At 35.8% G+C, this 16,530-nt stretch overlaps 1 pseudogene; it reads left to right on the top strand.

Moving 5' to 3' along the window:
* Positions 1 to 1,139: 1,139 nt before the first annotated feature.
* LOC138169968 (dual specificity mitogen-activated protein kinase kinase 2 pseudogene) lies at positions 1,140 to 2,126 on the top strand (annotated as a pseudogene).
* The last annotated feature ends 14,404 nt before the right edge of the window (positions 2,127 to 16,530 follow it).

Genomic DNA, 16,530 nt, shown 5'->3' with positions numbered 1-16,530 from the left:
TTGTGAGCCCTTGGAGAAAACTGGAGGTCTTAGTTTAGGTTCAAGATCATGGGGGAAACTGAAGGAGCATCTGAAGCAAGAGGCATCATGCCTCATACACTAGGAGCGATTTCAAAAACTAAGCTGCTACATTTTTAAAAACGAATTGGCAAAATAAAAAGAATCTAATCATAGAAAATGACTATGGGAATAGAGAAGAATGAGGAACATCAAACAGTAACCTGCCCCAAAAAAATAATAGAAGAACTTAAAAAAAAAGACTTTAAAAATCAAATGAGAAACATTGCGGAAATTTTTTTTTTTTAAACCCAAGAAAAACAAGAATATAAGGAAAAGAAAATCAACCAATTACAAAAGGAGATCCAGATTCTTAAGGAAGAAAATGAGTACTTGAGAATCAGAACTGGGCGAAGGGAAGCTAGCAAAGTCATAAGAGATCAAGAAATCATAAAACAACATAAAGAATGAAAAAATAGGAGAGAATGTGAAACATCTCATAAGAAAAACAACAGATTTGGAGCATGGCCCAAGAAGACACAAGAAGAACTTTTAGGACCACCGAAGAGCTGCCGTGTAAAAAGGAGTCTTTGTGCAGTAACATAAGAAATAAGGAAAGCTGTCCTGAAGCATTAGAAAGAGGAGAAAATCGGAAGGGAAGGCAGGCGTCTGGGGCGCGCTCCGCCCTTACCTCCCCTCCAGCGGAGTGTCAGCCTAGCTCGGCCTGGCCCTGGCCCCAGGGCCCTTGAGCGCGGCTCTGGCGGCCGGTCCTGGCCCCGGCCCCAGTTTCCCTGAGGGTCCGGCCTCCGCAGCCTCCAGTCGGGAGCCGCTGCCCCAACCCCCGGGCTCGCCTGGGCCGAAGGTCCCCGCGGGGGCAGGGCCGGGAGCTTGGGCCTGAGCTGGGGGCGCCTCCTCCCGTGCGGGCCGGGCTAGAGGCGCTGCAGCCGTGCCCACCCCTGGCCCAGAGGAAGCCGGCGCTGCGGGGGCTCACCATCGCGCCACCATCGCCTAGGGCCGGTGCCAGACCAGCGAGGGCGCGGCAAACTTGGTACATCTGCAGAATTACATTAGAAGATGAGCCCCAGAAGAAGAGACTGGAAGCTTTGCTCACCCAGAAGGCAAAGGTGGGGAAGCGAAAGGATGATGACTTTGAGAGGATGCCTGAGCTGGGAGCTGGCAATGCGGCATAGACCCTCGGGCCTCCTCATGGCCAGAAAGCCGAGGAACCTAGAGATCACACCAGCAATCCAAAGCCAGATTATCCAAGAACCCAAGTCCTACCTGAATGCAACTCTCCATACATCGTGGGTTTCTGTGGTGCCTTTTATGGTGATGGAGAGCTGAGCATCTGCATGCAGCACATGCATGGAGGCTCCCTTGATCAAGTATGGAAAGAGGCCAAGAGAATGCCTGAAGACATTTTTGGGAAAGTTGGCACTGTGGTTCTTAGGGGTTTGGCTTATCTAAGAGAGAAACACCAGATTACGCACAGAGATGTGAAACCTTCTAACATTTTGGTCAACGCTTGGGGAGAGATCAAGCTCTGTGACTTTGGGGTGAGCGGGCAACTCATCAACTCTATGGCAAGTTCCTTTATAGGACCTCTACCCTCCATGTCTCCAGAGCGGTTACCAGGCACCCACTACTCAGTCCAGTCAGATATCTGGAGCATGGGCCTGTCTGTAGTAGAGCTATCCACTGGAAGGTACCCGATTCCTCCACTAGACTCTAAGGAACTAGAAGCAATATTCGGTCGGCCCATAGCCAATGGGGCAGAGGGAGAACCTCACAGCATCTCACCACGGCCACGACCCCCAAGACGCCCCATCAGTGGTCATGGGATGGACAGTCGGCGTGCCATGGCCATTTTTGAACTATTGGACTACATTATTAACGAGCCTCCACCTAAGTAGCTGAATGGTGTTTTCACACATGATTTCCAGGAGTTTGTAAATAAATGCTTAATTAAAAACCCAGCCAAGAGGGAAAATCTGAAGATGCTGATGAATCACACTTTATCAAATGGTCAGAAGTGGAAGAAGTGGATTTTCCAAGTATGTAAAACTCTGAGGTTAAACCAGCCCAGAACTCCCACAGGCACTGCCATGTGATGGTGAAGCAGGCTGTCCTGTGCCTATCTGTCTTCCTGTCCATCACTGTTTCCTGCCCTTTGGGCCAAAGACAATCTCCTCCCTAGTTCTTTCCTCCCCATTCACTCCTTGCCCCACCTCCCCACTCAATCCTCCATCTCCCTTACCCCCTCGGACCCTGACCTGAACAACACCATTGCAGGCAATGTCTGTCTCCCCTTATGAACGAGCCAAAACCAGTTTTCTTTACTTTGTTCATTCTCCTGAAGGCCTACTCCAGTCCGGTGCAGCTCTTTCTCTGATATTTGGGATTTGTGGTGCTCCTGTTTTTCACTTAGGATTTTTTAAAAAGGAAAAAAAGAGAGAGGGGAACCCCCCCCCCAAAATAGGAAGACAAAAAATCCACCAATTACCAACTTAAAGAGATGTTACAAGGAAAACATACAGGGATATCATAGAGAAATTCCAAAACCCCCTGTCAAGGATAAAATATTATGAGCAAGAAAAAAAAATTTAAATAAGATAGTACCAAAATTAGAATTACACAAGACATAGCAGCAGCACTAAAAGACTGCAGATTTTTTGTAATATTATATATTGAAGAAAAAAGAAATGGGTTTCTGACCAAAAAAAAAAACCATACCCAGCAAAGCTAAGCATAATCCTGAATGAAAACAATAATGGATATTTATTGAACTGTCAGAATTTCAGGTTTTGTTCAAAACAAAACAAAAAACCCAACAACTGAATTTAATAGAAGATTTGACACACAAGAAGTAAAAGAACTATAGGGGACTTACCAAAGACTAATCACAAAGGACACAATAAGGACAGACTGTCTGCCTTTTATGTATATAAAATGTAAAACATATGTCTAAAATTATTAGTAGTAATTTTACCCAATTACTAATAGTAATGTTAGACATATGTTTTACATTACACTCTTATGAACATATGTTCATAAGAAAAATTGGGGAAGACCTGAGTATGATAGGATTAAAAAAAAATAAAACCATTCAGGAAAAGCTAAATGAATAATTATCATACAAATGAGGTGCAAGAGGACAAATTGACACAGAGGAATTAGATGTCACAGGAGTAGAATTTGTTAGGGAAAAAAGGAGCTCGATTGGTAATCATGATATCAGAAAAAAGTTAAGGCTAAAATAGAGTTAATTAAAAGAGAAAAATAGGGAAACTACACTATGTGTCAGCCATATTTAGCAATGTTGTTTTGGACTATTTAAAACAAGTAAACAGTATAAGGTAGGAATATTGCTGTGGTGTAAGAAATGTGTTGGTGAACTTAGAAAAATATGGAAAGACTTAGACTTATGAAGGAAGAAGTTATCCATCCTCATAGAAATAGAGGATAAATAAGTATAATATGGTCTTACATAGATGCATATGTATACATATGTTTATATACAATTATGATTATTGATATTTAATATGTGTATGTGGAAGTGTATATATGTACAGGTCTATGTCTGTTTATTATATGCATATCTTTGTGTGTATCTTTTTCTAAAAGTATATTTTATAGATGTGTTTAAATATGTTTATATGTATGTGTGTGTGAGTGTAGGGGTTGGACTACACAGCTTTTAAAGTCTCATTTTGCTTTACCTATTATGTTGTAAAACTCTCAGATGGATGGGATAATGATAAATGTCTTTAGAAGAATGATTTAGTATTTTGAAAAAAATTATTGAACATTCTATTTGGATTCAGAGAAAACTACCTGTCTTTATGTGTATGCATGCATGCATGTATGTATGGATGCATACATAACACTTCCATACATGTATGAACACATTGTACAAATATATATATACACATTTGCATGCCTATGTGCCTTTATCCTTATCGTTATCATGGTTATTCATGTACGTGCACATATATGTATATACACACATAAACATATATGCATATACATGCGCACACATATCAAAGCTTAATTGTAGCCAGGGTTGGAAGAAAAGCACCAGAAACAGTGTACAGCCAAGAAGAAAAGAAAACTGACGAGGAAGAAAAGACAAGATATACAGCTCTCAACATAACAGTCTGTATTTATTATGCAGTCTTTCTTGAAATTGAAATTAATTACTGTAAAATATGAATCCTCTCTCATGTTCTGCTCTGCACATGGCAGTTTTTTTCTCCTTTTCCTAGTACTTTAGTTCAGTATTTATGTTTGCTTTCATTGTTGCATTGAAGCTTAAAATGAAATAAATAAATAAACAAAAAGATATAGGATATGCCACCCTAGAAGACTGCAGGGAATGGACAACAAATTGTTTGGAAAGAATTTTCTTTATCTTTTATTTTATGGCAGAGCATAAATTATTTATTAAACAGAATTGCTGATGGAGGTATTTTACTTAATCTTGGACCACACCAGAGTGCTCCTAGAAAGTTGTGTGGTGTAGTAGAAAGTCTCATACTTCATGTCAGAAAGGAAGTTCTGAATTCTATTCTTGTCTTAGACATTGTTGTAAAGTCTGTGACCCTGGACAAGTCATTTACCTTTTATTTAATGAATTTGGGACAGTGTTTCATCTTTAGAGTGGACATAAAATAGTGTGCAGAAATTAGGAGATGCAATGGATAACTCACCATCTCTACATTCAGGAGGACTGCAATTCAAATTTGACCTTGGGCACTTACTGCATGTTTTAACCCTGAGTATATCATTTAACCCTGTTTACTTCAGTTTCCTGATTTATTTTGCTGGAGAAGGAAATGGCAAACAACAGTAATATCTTTACAAAGAAAACCCCAAATGGGGTCACAAAGGAGCAGATACAAATGAAATGACTTAATAAACTACACAATAAAATAATATAAGACTTGCTCATGAAATGTTACAGACATAATTGGCAAGAATAGATTTTAAGAATGTATTGTACAGGGTGGCCAGGTAGCATAGTGAGTAAGAGCACTGGCTCCAGTTTTGGGATGACCTGGAGATCGAATTCAGTGCTCAGACACTTAGCACCCACCCAGAAACACCTGGCTGTGTAACCTTGAGCAAGTTCTTTAACCCCAATTGCTTATGGGCAGTCAGGTGGCTCAGTGAGTAAGAGCACTGGCTCCAGTGTCAGTATGACCTGGATCAAATCCGGGCTCAGATACTAAGCACCACACCCAGAAATAACTGGCCGTGCAACCTTGAGAAAGTTACTTAACCCTAATGGTTTTTTAAAAAAATTGTATTTTTCAAAGACATGCATACTATTTTTTTGGGAAAATATAGATAAACTTAGACTGATAATAATACAATTATCATTATCATGTTAGTCTAACTGAAGAAGCAGGGCTCCTTCTAGGGGTGACAAGATATCAAATATGTCAGAAATTAGAAAATACCTTTACAACTACCCAATTGCTATCTCCTTTTGGACCTTAATGGAGATAGTCTCTGAAATCAATAGCTTTGTTATTAGCACTTAATAGCAGTGTTAATAGAAAACTCTTAATAGAGGTGTCCTCCAAGTCATTAGACCTGGTTTTCAACTCAATTCCTAAAGTCATCTTAGAGGAAAGGACCCACCTCCCTCATTACCATCAGCAAAGATGGCATACCAAGTGCTACCAAAAGTGAAATAAAATTGAACTCGAAAGTCTCAAGAGAAAGTTCTTATCATCAAAGTCTTGCCACTTACTAGTTCTTTTAATAACCTTAAGTTAATTGATGAACCTCTCGGAGCCTCAGCTTCCTCATCTGTAAAATGAAAGGGTTGAACCAAACAGCTTCTAAAGTCCAATTTTGCTTTAACTATGATTTTATAAAACTCCAAGAAGGATGGGGGAATGATAAATGTCTTTAAAAGTTTGAATCTTTTAATGAGAAAGGAATATTGAACATGTTGCTTGGATTCTGAGGAAACAAAGCAAAAGTTCTCAGATTGCAACCAAGAATCACCTAACCAGAGAAACTGAACATATTCTTCCAGGCAAGGAGATGGTATTCAATGGTATAACAGATTTCCAGACCTTCCTGATGAAAAAGCCAGAGCTCAATGGAAAACTCAACCTCCAATTACAAGACACAAGAGAGACGACATGGAAAGGTAAACAAGGAAAACACACCCACACACCCTGTTATTTAATAAGAGTAAACTGTTTATAGACAAGAAGAGGGTTTGGGTATAAATTACACAAAATGATGATAAAAAAAAAAACTTATTAAGGTTGCAAAGGGACTGCAATGGAAGAAGAGGAAAGAATGAAGTGGAAAAGGGTAAATTTTGCCATATAAAGAGGCATACAAACAATATATCAGAGGGGAAGGGAAGGAGATGAGTATTAAATGAGCTTTTCCTTCATTGGTTCTGGTGCAAGAAGGGAATAATACAACCAGTTAAACAAGGATTCTATGGAGAAGAGACACAAAACATACCATGATAGAGGGAAAGAGGGGAGAGAGAGGAGCTTTGTTCCTGTCACCCTTGGTGGGAAGAAGGAATACCCTACAGGCAGGAGGAGGGGTGAAGGGCTAACAAGAGGGAGGATCAGAAGGGAGGGAAGAAGAAAGGTGGAAGTGAAAGAAAAGGGAGGGGGCCTGATAAAAAGGGAACACTGAGGGAGGTGGTGGTCAAAAGTAACACTTTTAAGGAGGGGATGGGAGAAGGGGAGAAAAATATAAGCATAAACAGGGGAAGCCAAAGAATGGAGGGAAAGAGACAGATAGTAATCATATCTGTGTACGTGAATGCGATGAACTCTCCCATAAAATGTAGGTCGATAGCAGAATGGATTAAAAACCATAATCCTACAATATGTTCTTTACAAGAAACACATATAAAATAGAGGGATACACGCGGGGTAAAGGTAAAAGACTGGAGTAAAACATATCATGCATCAGCTAAAGTAAAAAAAAAAAAGCAGGGGTATCAATCCTTTCTCAGATAAATGAAAAGCAAAAATTGATCTAATTAAAAGAGATAAGGAAGGAAATTATATCCTGCTAAAAGGCACCTTTGAGAATGAAGCAATATCATTACTTAACATATATGCACCAAGTGGTAGAGCATCCAAATTCCTAGAGGAGATGGTAAAGGAATTAGAGGAAAAAAAATAGATACCAAATCTATACTAATGGGGGACCTTAATCTCCCCCTCTCTGAACTTCATAAATCCCACCTCAAAATAAACAAGAAAGAAGTTAAGCAGGTGAATAGAATTTTAGAGAAAGTAGGTATGATAGATCTCTGGAGAAAACTGAATGGGGATAAAAAGGAATATATTTTCTTCTCAACAGTTCATGGCACATACACAAAAATTAATCATGTACTAGGACATGAAAACCTCACAATTCAGTGCAGAAAAGCAGAAATATTAAATGCATCATTCTCAGATCATGATGCAAAAAAGTTATATGCAATAAAGGTCCATGGAAAGACAGACTAAAAACGAATAGGAAACTAAACAATTTATTCCTAAAGAATGAGTTGTTCAAGAAAGAAATCATAGAAGCAATCAGTAACTTCATTGAAGAGGATGACAATAATAACACAACATACCCAAATTTGTGGGATGCAGCAGAGGAGGTTCTTAGGGGAAGTTTTACATCCCTGAGTGCATACATGAATAAATTAGAGAAAAGGGAGGTCAATGAATTGGGCATGCAATTGAAAAATCTGGAAAAAGAACAAATTGAAAATCCACAATTAAATACTAAATTAGAAATAATGAAAACCAAAGGAGGGATTAACAAAATTGAAATTAAAAAAAATGTTGAAATAAATAAAACTTAGAGCTATTTTTATGAAAAAAATTTAATAAAATTGATAGATCTTTAGCCAACATGATAAAAAATAAAGAAGAAAACCAAATTATGACTATCAAAAATTAAACGGGTGAATCTATCTACAATGAAGAGGAAATTACAACAATAATTAGGAATTATTTTGCCAAATTGTATGCACATAAATTTGACAATCTTAGCAAAATGGATACATATTTACAAAAATCTAAGCTGCCCAGATTAATTGTAGAGGAAGTAAATTACTTAAATAACCCCATCTCAGAAAAAGAAATTGAACAAGCCATCAGTGAACTCCCTAGGATAAAATCTCCAGGGCCAGAGGGATTTACTACTGAATTCTATCAAACATTTAAAGAACAATTGATTCCAATACTCTACAAACTATCTGGGAAAATTAGTGAAGAAGGAGTCCTACCAAATTCTTTTTAAGACACAAACAAGGCACTGATACCTACATGAGGAAGAGTTAAAATGGTAAAAGGAAATTATAGACCAATTTCACTCATGGATATAGATGTGAAAATTTTTAAATAAAATATTAGCAAAAAAACTACAGCAACTTATCACAAGAATAATACACTTTGATCAGGTAGGGTTTATTCCAGGAATGCAAGGATGATTTAATTTTAGGAAAACCATCAGTATAATTGATAATATCAACAATAAAACTAGGAGAAACCACATGATTATTTCAATAGATACAGAAAAGGCTTTTGAAAAAGTACAACATCCATTCCTATGAAAAACGCTAGAAAGTATAGGAATAAATGGAGCCTTCCTTAAAATAATAAATATTTACATAATATTTAATGCCATCAGCAAGTATTACATGTAATGGGGACAAGCTAGAAGCATTTCCAATAAGATCATGGGTAAAAGAAGTGTGTCCACTATCACTCCTCTAATTCAATCTGGTACTAGAAAGGTTAGCAGTAGCATTTAGAGAAGAAAAAGAAATCAGATTAATCAAAGAAGTCACCAAGTTATCACTCTTCTTGGATGATAGATGATATACTTAGAGAATCCTAAAGAATCAAGTAAAAAACTACTTTAGACAATTAATAAATTTGGCAAAGTTGCAGGATATAAAATCAACCCACATAAATAGTCGGTATTCCTGCATATTTCTAATGAAACTCAACAGCAAGAGATAGAAAGAGAAATCCCATTAAAGTTACTGTAGACATTATAAAATATTTGGGAATCTACCTGCCAAAACAAACCCATGACCTATATGAACACAACTACAAAACACTTTTCACACAAATAAAGTCAGATCTACTTAATTGGAGAAACACCAATTGCTCATGGCTGGGTCACCCTAATATAATAAAAATGACAATTTTACCTAAGTTAAATTACATATTTAATGCCATAATAGTCAACTTACCAAAATTTACTTTATAGACAAAGAAAAAATAGTAACAAAATTTGTTTGGAAGAAAAAAAGGTCCAGAATATTGAGGGTATTAATGAAAATAAATGTTAGGGAAGGTGGACTAGCTATACCAGACATTAATCTGTATTATAAAGCAGCAGCCATTAAAACTACTCTGTACTGACTGAAGAATAGAGCAGTGGATCAATACAATAGATTGGGTAAACACAAACACTCCTATTTTGGGGATAAGAACACACTATTTGACAAAAACTGCTGGGAAAACTGGAATATACTATGGCAGAAACTGGGCATAGACCATGATCTAACACTGTGTACCAAAATTAAGTCTAAATGGGTGTGTGATCTAGATATAAAGGCTGATTCTGTAAGCAATCTGGGAAAGCAAGAAATAGTTTCCCTGTCAGATTTGTGGAGACGGGAAGACTTTATGACCAAATAAGAATTAGAGAGCATCATAAAATGCAAAATGGAAAACTTTGATTACATGAAATTGAAAAGCTTCTGTACGAATAAAGCCTATGTAACCAAGATTAAGGGGGAAGTGAGAAAGTGGGAAAGAATTTTTACAAACAATGTCTCTGATAAAGGCCTCATTTCTAAAATATACAGAGAATTGAGTCAAATCTATAAGAATACAAGTCAGTCTCAATTGATAGTCAAATTATATGAACAGACAATTCTCAGAGGAAGTAAAGATATATAAAAGCATATGAAAAAATATTCTATATCACTATTGATTAGAGAAATGTCTAATGTGAAAGTATCTGTAGATCCTATGCCTGATTGCATTCTGCAGTGGGGGGGGGGGGGGGAGGGGGGGGGGGGGGGGGGGGGGGAGGAAAGAGGAAGGGGAGGAAGGGGGAGAAAATTTTAGTCTCAAATAACTGAGGAACTGAACCTTGTAATCTCAAAGTAAATGAACACATTAATAAAGACAAAAAAAGAATGAAAACATAAAAAAAGAAAATTATGAACTGGTTGCAGTCCATGGAGAAACTCAAGAAGGATTTTGAACATCAAGTAAGAGAAGTGCAGGAAACATTTGTAAAAGAAATGAGAATGATGCAAGAAAATCATGAAAATTGAGTCAACTGCCTGCTAAAGGAGACCCAAAAAATACTGAAGAAAGTAAGATAATAAAAAATAGTCTTATTGTAAGGTAATGACATTATGAGAAATCAAGATACTATAAACAGATCCATACAAATGAAAAAAGAAAATGCAATGTGAAATATCTCATTGGAAAACCACTGACCTGGAAAATAAATACAGAAGAGATAATTTAAAAATTATTGGACTATCTGAATGCCATGATTCAAAAACAGAGCCTAGAAAATATCTTTCAAGGAATTACCAACCAAAGTTGCCTTGATATTCTAAAACTGGAGAGTGAAATAGAAATTGAAGGAATTCACTAATCAAGCCTTGAAAAAGATCCCCAAAGAAAACTCCCAGGAATATTATAGCAAAATTCCAATGTTGCCAGATCAAGGAGAAAACACTGCAAGCAGACAGGAAGAAACAATTTAATTATTTTGGAAACACAATCAGGATAATACAAGATTTAGCAGATTCAACCGTAAGGGAATGAAGGGCTTGGATTATGATATTCTGGAGGTCAAAGGAGCTAGGATTAAAACCAAGAATCACCTATGCAGCAAAAGTAAGTATAATCCTTCTGGGAAAAATATGGTCATTCTATGAAATACAGGATTTTCAGGCTTTCTTGTTGAAAAAAACAAAATTGAACAGAAAATTTGACTTTCTAATAAAAGAAGCAAGAAAAGCATTTGGAGGTAAATAGGAAATAGAAATCATAAGGCACTTATTAAAGTTGAACTATTTAGATTCCTACATGGAAAAACAATAATTGTAACTCAGAAGACTTTTCTCAGTGTGAGGATATTTGAAGAGAATATATATGTATATACATACATACATATATGTATTTATAGGAGGGTGCACATATTGGGAGAAGGAGAAAGGAAGAGATAGACTAGGGTAAATTATCTCATATAAAAGAGGCAAAGGAAAACTGTGAAATGGAGAGGAAAAACAAGAGGGTAAAAGGAAATGGGTGAGCCTTACTCTCATTGAATTTGGCTAAAGGAGGGAATAACATACACACTCAACTGGGTATCTTACCCTACCGGAAAATAGTGGGGAAAGGGATCAAAGGGGGCATGATAGATGGGAGGGCAGATTGGGGGAGAAGGTAATTAGAAGCACACACTTTTGAAAAGGGACAGGGTCAAAGTAGAAAATAGAATAAGTGGGGGGTGGGTTAAGATGGAGTGAATTATAGTTAGTCTTTCACATTATAACTACTATAGAAAAGTTTTACATAACTACACATGTACCTCTAGTGAATTGTTTATCTTCCCAGTAAGAGTGTGTGAGGAGGGAAGAAGGGAAAAAAATCTTGAAGTAAAAGTTTTAAAAACAAATGTTTAAAAAATGCTTTTTATATGCAACTGGGAAATAAGATATACAGACACTGGGGTATAAAAATCCATCTGGACCCATTATAAAGTGGGGGGGAGAGGGAAGATATAAGAGGAACAGATTGGGGCAGGGGTATTCAGTATTCACTATTTTGGGATGTGGTTAGGGGAAAGATGTAGAGAAAAAATTAACTCAAAATATTGTGAAAATGAATGTTGAAAATTAAAATTAAAAAATAAATTGGAAAAAAGGAAGAACTATGCAAGAAACCTTTCAGTTATGTTGTAAAAAAAAAAAAAAAAGGTGTCTTAGCTTGCTCTAGTTCCTGCTGAATTAATTGACCTCTGAAATTCTTCTCAGTTCTGAGACTGAGCTCTAAATTTTCCATGAATTTATATAGGTATATCACTACATAACTTTTATATGAATTGTATTATCGGACAATGTTCTATTTTAAATGTTATTATTAATTTTTGGAAGTGTACTCAATATTAAAATAAAAATAATATATCAACCGAAGATTCCAAGTCTATAGGTAGCACCTTAAACAATGAAGAAATTAATCTATCTCTAGCTACCTATTCTGCATGACTAGTCTATAACTTCCCATAAATTCCCCAGGGACTCAAGCTTGATGGTGGCATTCCTTTTTTTGACATTATGAGCATACCAATGATACATATAAGACTATCCATTGATTATCTCTTCTTCTTGTCACATGATTGCATGATTTTCTTCTTTTCTCATATATTTATTTAATGGTATTTTCTATTCCTATTTTTCCTTTGTAAATTCTTATTTTTATTGAGAAATATCCTTACTTGTTTGTGCCTTTCCATCGTATTTTATTTTATCTGTAACTTCAGTTCTTTAGAGACCCTTGTATCCCTGGACTCTCAGTTTCTGAAAGTATATTATAATTTGGCTTTATTTTCTCTTTTCATTTTAGTATACTTTTTCTTGTATATTTCATCTCCACACTTTTCATGCATCATTTACAGTGTAGATGATGTATGAGATGTAGTCAGAGAAATAAAGAAGGTGGGCAGACAACGAGAACATTAGAGCTCTATGATGCTCTACTATTTGACTTTAAGTCATCATTTTGAGAATATTGCCTTATAGCATCCATTTCCTTTAATTTTTGGTCTTCCTTATCAGCTTTACATTTAAATATCCTATATATGCAAGTTCTTTCTTTCCAGTGAGGATTCTAAAACTTGGATGACATATGGCTGTTTTCATCTTTTAGATGGATTTTTTTTATTTACTGAACAATAAGAAATGCTACAGTGAAAACAAAATTCATATATTTTATTTAACATATGGTTGCTGAGGAACTGTTATTGTGAGCAACATTTTTTTCTGTAATAGGACTTTGAAGCATCTCACATGGCCAAACTGTCTCTCCTATGATAGTCAGTCTCATTTTTTTTTTCCTTGAGAGATATTATCATTCCTCATCTGTATCCTGTTTAGTTTCTCCTTTCTATAATCTTTGTGTCTAAGTAATATAATATCCCAGACAGTTCCTTGATGTAGTTAAGTCTCAATAGAGCTTTTGGTGTTTTTTTTTATTATTAAAAAAACAGGTTTTCCTCCCATATATTATTTCTTACTTTCTCATTATTTTCCTTCTGAGTTTATCATTTTTCTGTTCATAGGTCAACACTAATGATTTTTAACTTCCTTTATTTTTCTCTTTCTTGATATTCCTCTTAGAAAAGTATCATAAATATATAGTGAGGAGGGAATTTGTTGTTTTTCAGATATAGCTCTTCTGTTCTAATACTAGTCAATTCTCTCCTCCCTTATCCTTTAATGAGAGAATACTATTCAAGCAAAGGAAATGAATTTCTCCAATGAAATGAAGCTTTGGTTCGAGGATTAGTCTTGGCATCTTCAACTGACTAAATCAATGAGGATGCCACAATTTTATTTTTATACATTACACATCAACATTTGGTGACTTGAAGTTACCATTTTTTTTTTACTGTGTTTGTATGTGTGTTTAAAAAAAAGACAAAGACAACTAAAAAACAAAAACAAAACAGGAACTCTACAATATAAGTGCTACAGACCTCAAGCAGTTCATGTAAAATGGTAATGCCCTTCAACTTAGGAAATACATTTAAAATATTTAGATCAATACAAATACACCTGAACAGACATTTGCTGAAAAATAGTGTGTGGAGGGGATTATAAAACATCTTTAACTCCTATACACTCCTCCAAGCATTCTCTATGGAAGCAGAGCATTTTTTTTTGAGAAATTTATACATCCTTGTTTTATATCTTACTTCTTTATATCGATATCTAGTGAAAATGGAGTGAAGGTAACTGTGTTGTTTTATTCTCATAAGGAATGTTCTTGGTGGAGGACATTCTTTTAGATATTGTTTTGTTCTACCAAATAAAATGTTTTATTGTTAGCAAATAGATGGATCATATATTCTCTGCTTCTTTATAGTCCTTTGTGTGATTGCAAATATTTGGTCTGTTGAAAATTATCATTTTGAAGCCCATTCATTGTTGTTTTACAATTTTATCAACAAAATCACCCTAGTGGTGCTATATAGCTGTGAAAGATATAATACAACATTTTCTGAAGAACTAATATGTCATAAATGGGTAATGGTGATACAAATGACTGGAGAAATTAAAAAAAAAAGACTGCAGCATATTATGAACAAAAACATGTAAAAATAAAGTGGCATTTTTTTTTCAAAATTATAATTTTTTTTTTGCTTTTTGGAGGGCACTTGGGGTTAAGTGACTTGCTCAAGGTCACAAAATTATTTATGAACAGAAAAATAAAAATGGGCTGGTAATTTGACAGGAATTAGAATACAAGACAAGAACAATAGAGCCTCCATGCTTCTTTGGTATATGATATTGAGAAACTTAGGGGAATTATTTCAATAACATGTGTCTTTGTGTGTGTATGTATGTATGTATGTGTGTATGTGTATACACACATGCACATATAGAGTGTGTATGTGTGTGTATAAAATATCAGTAACATTGATATAAGAAGACTCTTTTTTGTTAACATCTTCTCATCCTTACCGCTGTCCTGTTAAGTGAATCTCCTTCTTTTATACTCTGGAAGTAATGAATCATTGACAAGCTATTTTAACTACCAATGATCTTTAAAAGATAATTGAGATGGTTATCCACTATTATAATGTGTTACACTGTTTAGTCATTCCTTTCAACCAGAAAACCACAAAACGAATTAAACTGACTGTTTCTGGTAAATTCAAAAAAAACGTAGTAAGCTCTCCGTTCATTATATTTCTTCAGCTTCCAATCTAGCTGTCAAGCAGATGAGGCAAAAGTTTGTTACCTGCTGACACCAGGGAGGGCAGCAGAAAGAAACAATCACTTCTGAGAGGCTTAACTTTTAACGATTTTTGTCATTGGTCTTTCCCATCTGACTCCTCATAATCCTATTTTTTGTTTTTTTGTTGGTTGTTGTTGTTTTTAAGGAAAGATACTAGGGTGCTTTGCCATTTCCTTCTCCAGTTAATACTAGGAAACTGAGGCAAACAGGTTTAAGGGATTTACCCAGGGTCCCAAAGCTCGTAAGTTTTAGAGGCCTCATTTGAATTCGGGTCTTCGGGAGGTTAGGCCTAGTGCTCTTATACACTGTACCACCTTGCTGCTCTGCATTGCTCACGATCGGTGACCCTAAGGGGTGATTGAAAGATCTTCCCAGTCAGAAACTATGATGCAGCTTTTGTCAGCTAACTCTCTTGGGAATTGTTTTATCTCACAAAACAATTAGAACTGACTTGTTCAAACCCCGTGCATCTTCACTTTCTTGTTTCTTTTATCAGAGGTTCCTGATAGCCAGGGACTTGCTCTTCTTCTGGGAGTTTCAGGACGAACCCCTATCACGCCAAGCCCCCCACCCCTAAAACAAAACAAACAAACAAACAAAAAAACCCTTTCTCATATTTCTCTTATCTACTAGTTCTGAAACAAATGGCATCTAACTTAATTGTCCCAGAGTCTCTAATTACTATTTTATTTGTCATTTTATGAGTTTTAAATACTTAAGCGTAAGAAAAACGGTTACATACAGATGAGCTCAGAGACCATAAAGCCTTAACTATCTGTCATTCTGCAATTCTCAGTCAGCCCTCTTAACATTTGGTGTTTTTGAAATTGTGGTCCTTCACACTATAACTTGTATCAAAATTATTTTTCATCCAACACGTTTCTTCAATAGAAGGGGAATAAACATTTTACATGGTGATTTAAGTCATTTAGTTTGTGCAAAGTTCCATTTCCTTCCCATTATGACTACTGAATTTTTCAGGTCCTTTGTGAAAACTGTTTCTATATAAAACTATTTTAGTAGTTAAGGGAAAAAAAAGGTAAAACTGAAAGGTTTTTGTAGGTTTTGCATGCCTCCTCAAGGCATTTATCACTTCACCTATGATGGTAATTATTACTTTATATTCTTCCAAAGTTAATTAATTTATGTTTTTATCAAAAATATTTTTTTTGAAGTTTTCAGGACCGTAAATTCCCATTCCTTAAATGGATAGCACTTTGCACAGGTATGTGTTGTTAGCTAGTGGTACTCTTTTTTAAAAGGATACACGAGAATGTATTACTTAAATGGAGGATTGGTTTCAAATCTGTGCTCGAGTTACACCTAAATTAAAATCACTCTTTTTAGATGCACCTATTAGGAATGTTGAAAGTGAATTTGATTATGGGAAATCTTTTTTTCCTATCACCAATAACTAACCTCCCCCATTGCGCTCTCTCTCTCTCTCTCTCTCTCTCTCTCTCTCTCTCTCACACAC

The sequence above is a fragment of the Petaurus breviceps genome, unplaced genomic scaffold (genome assembly GCF_028583685.1).
Source record: "Petaurus breviceps papuanus isolate PSGF00001 unplaced genomic scaffold, PetGlider_PUasm1.0 38, whole genome shotgun sequence".
Lineage (NCBI taxonomy): Eukaryota > Metazoa > Chordata > Mammalia > Diprotodontia > Petauridae > Petaurus > Petaurus breviceps.
The sequence above is the reverse complement of the archived record's forward strand: the minus strand, read 5'-3'. Positions and strand labels throughout refer to the sequence as shown.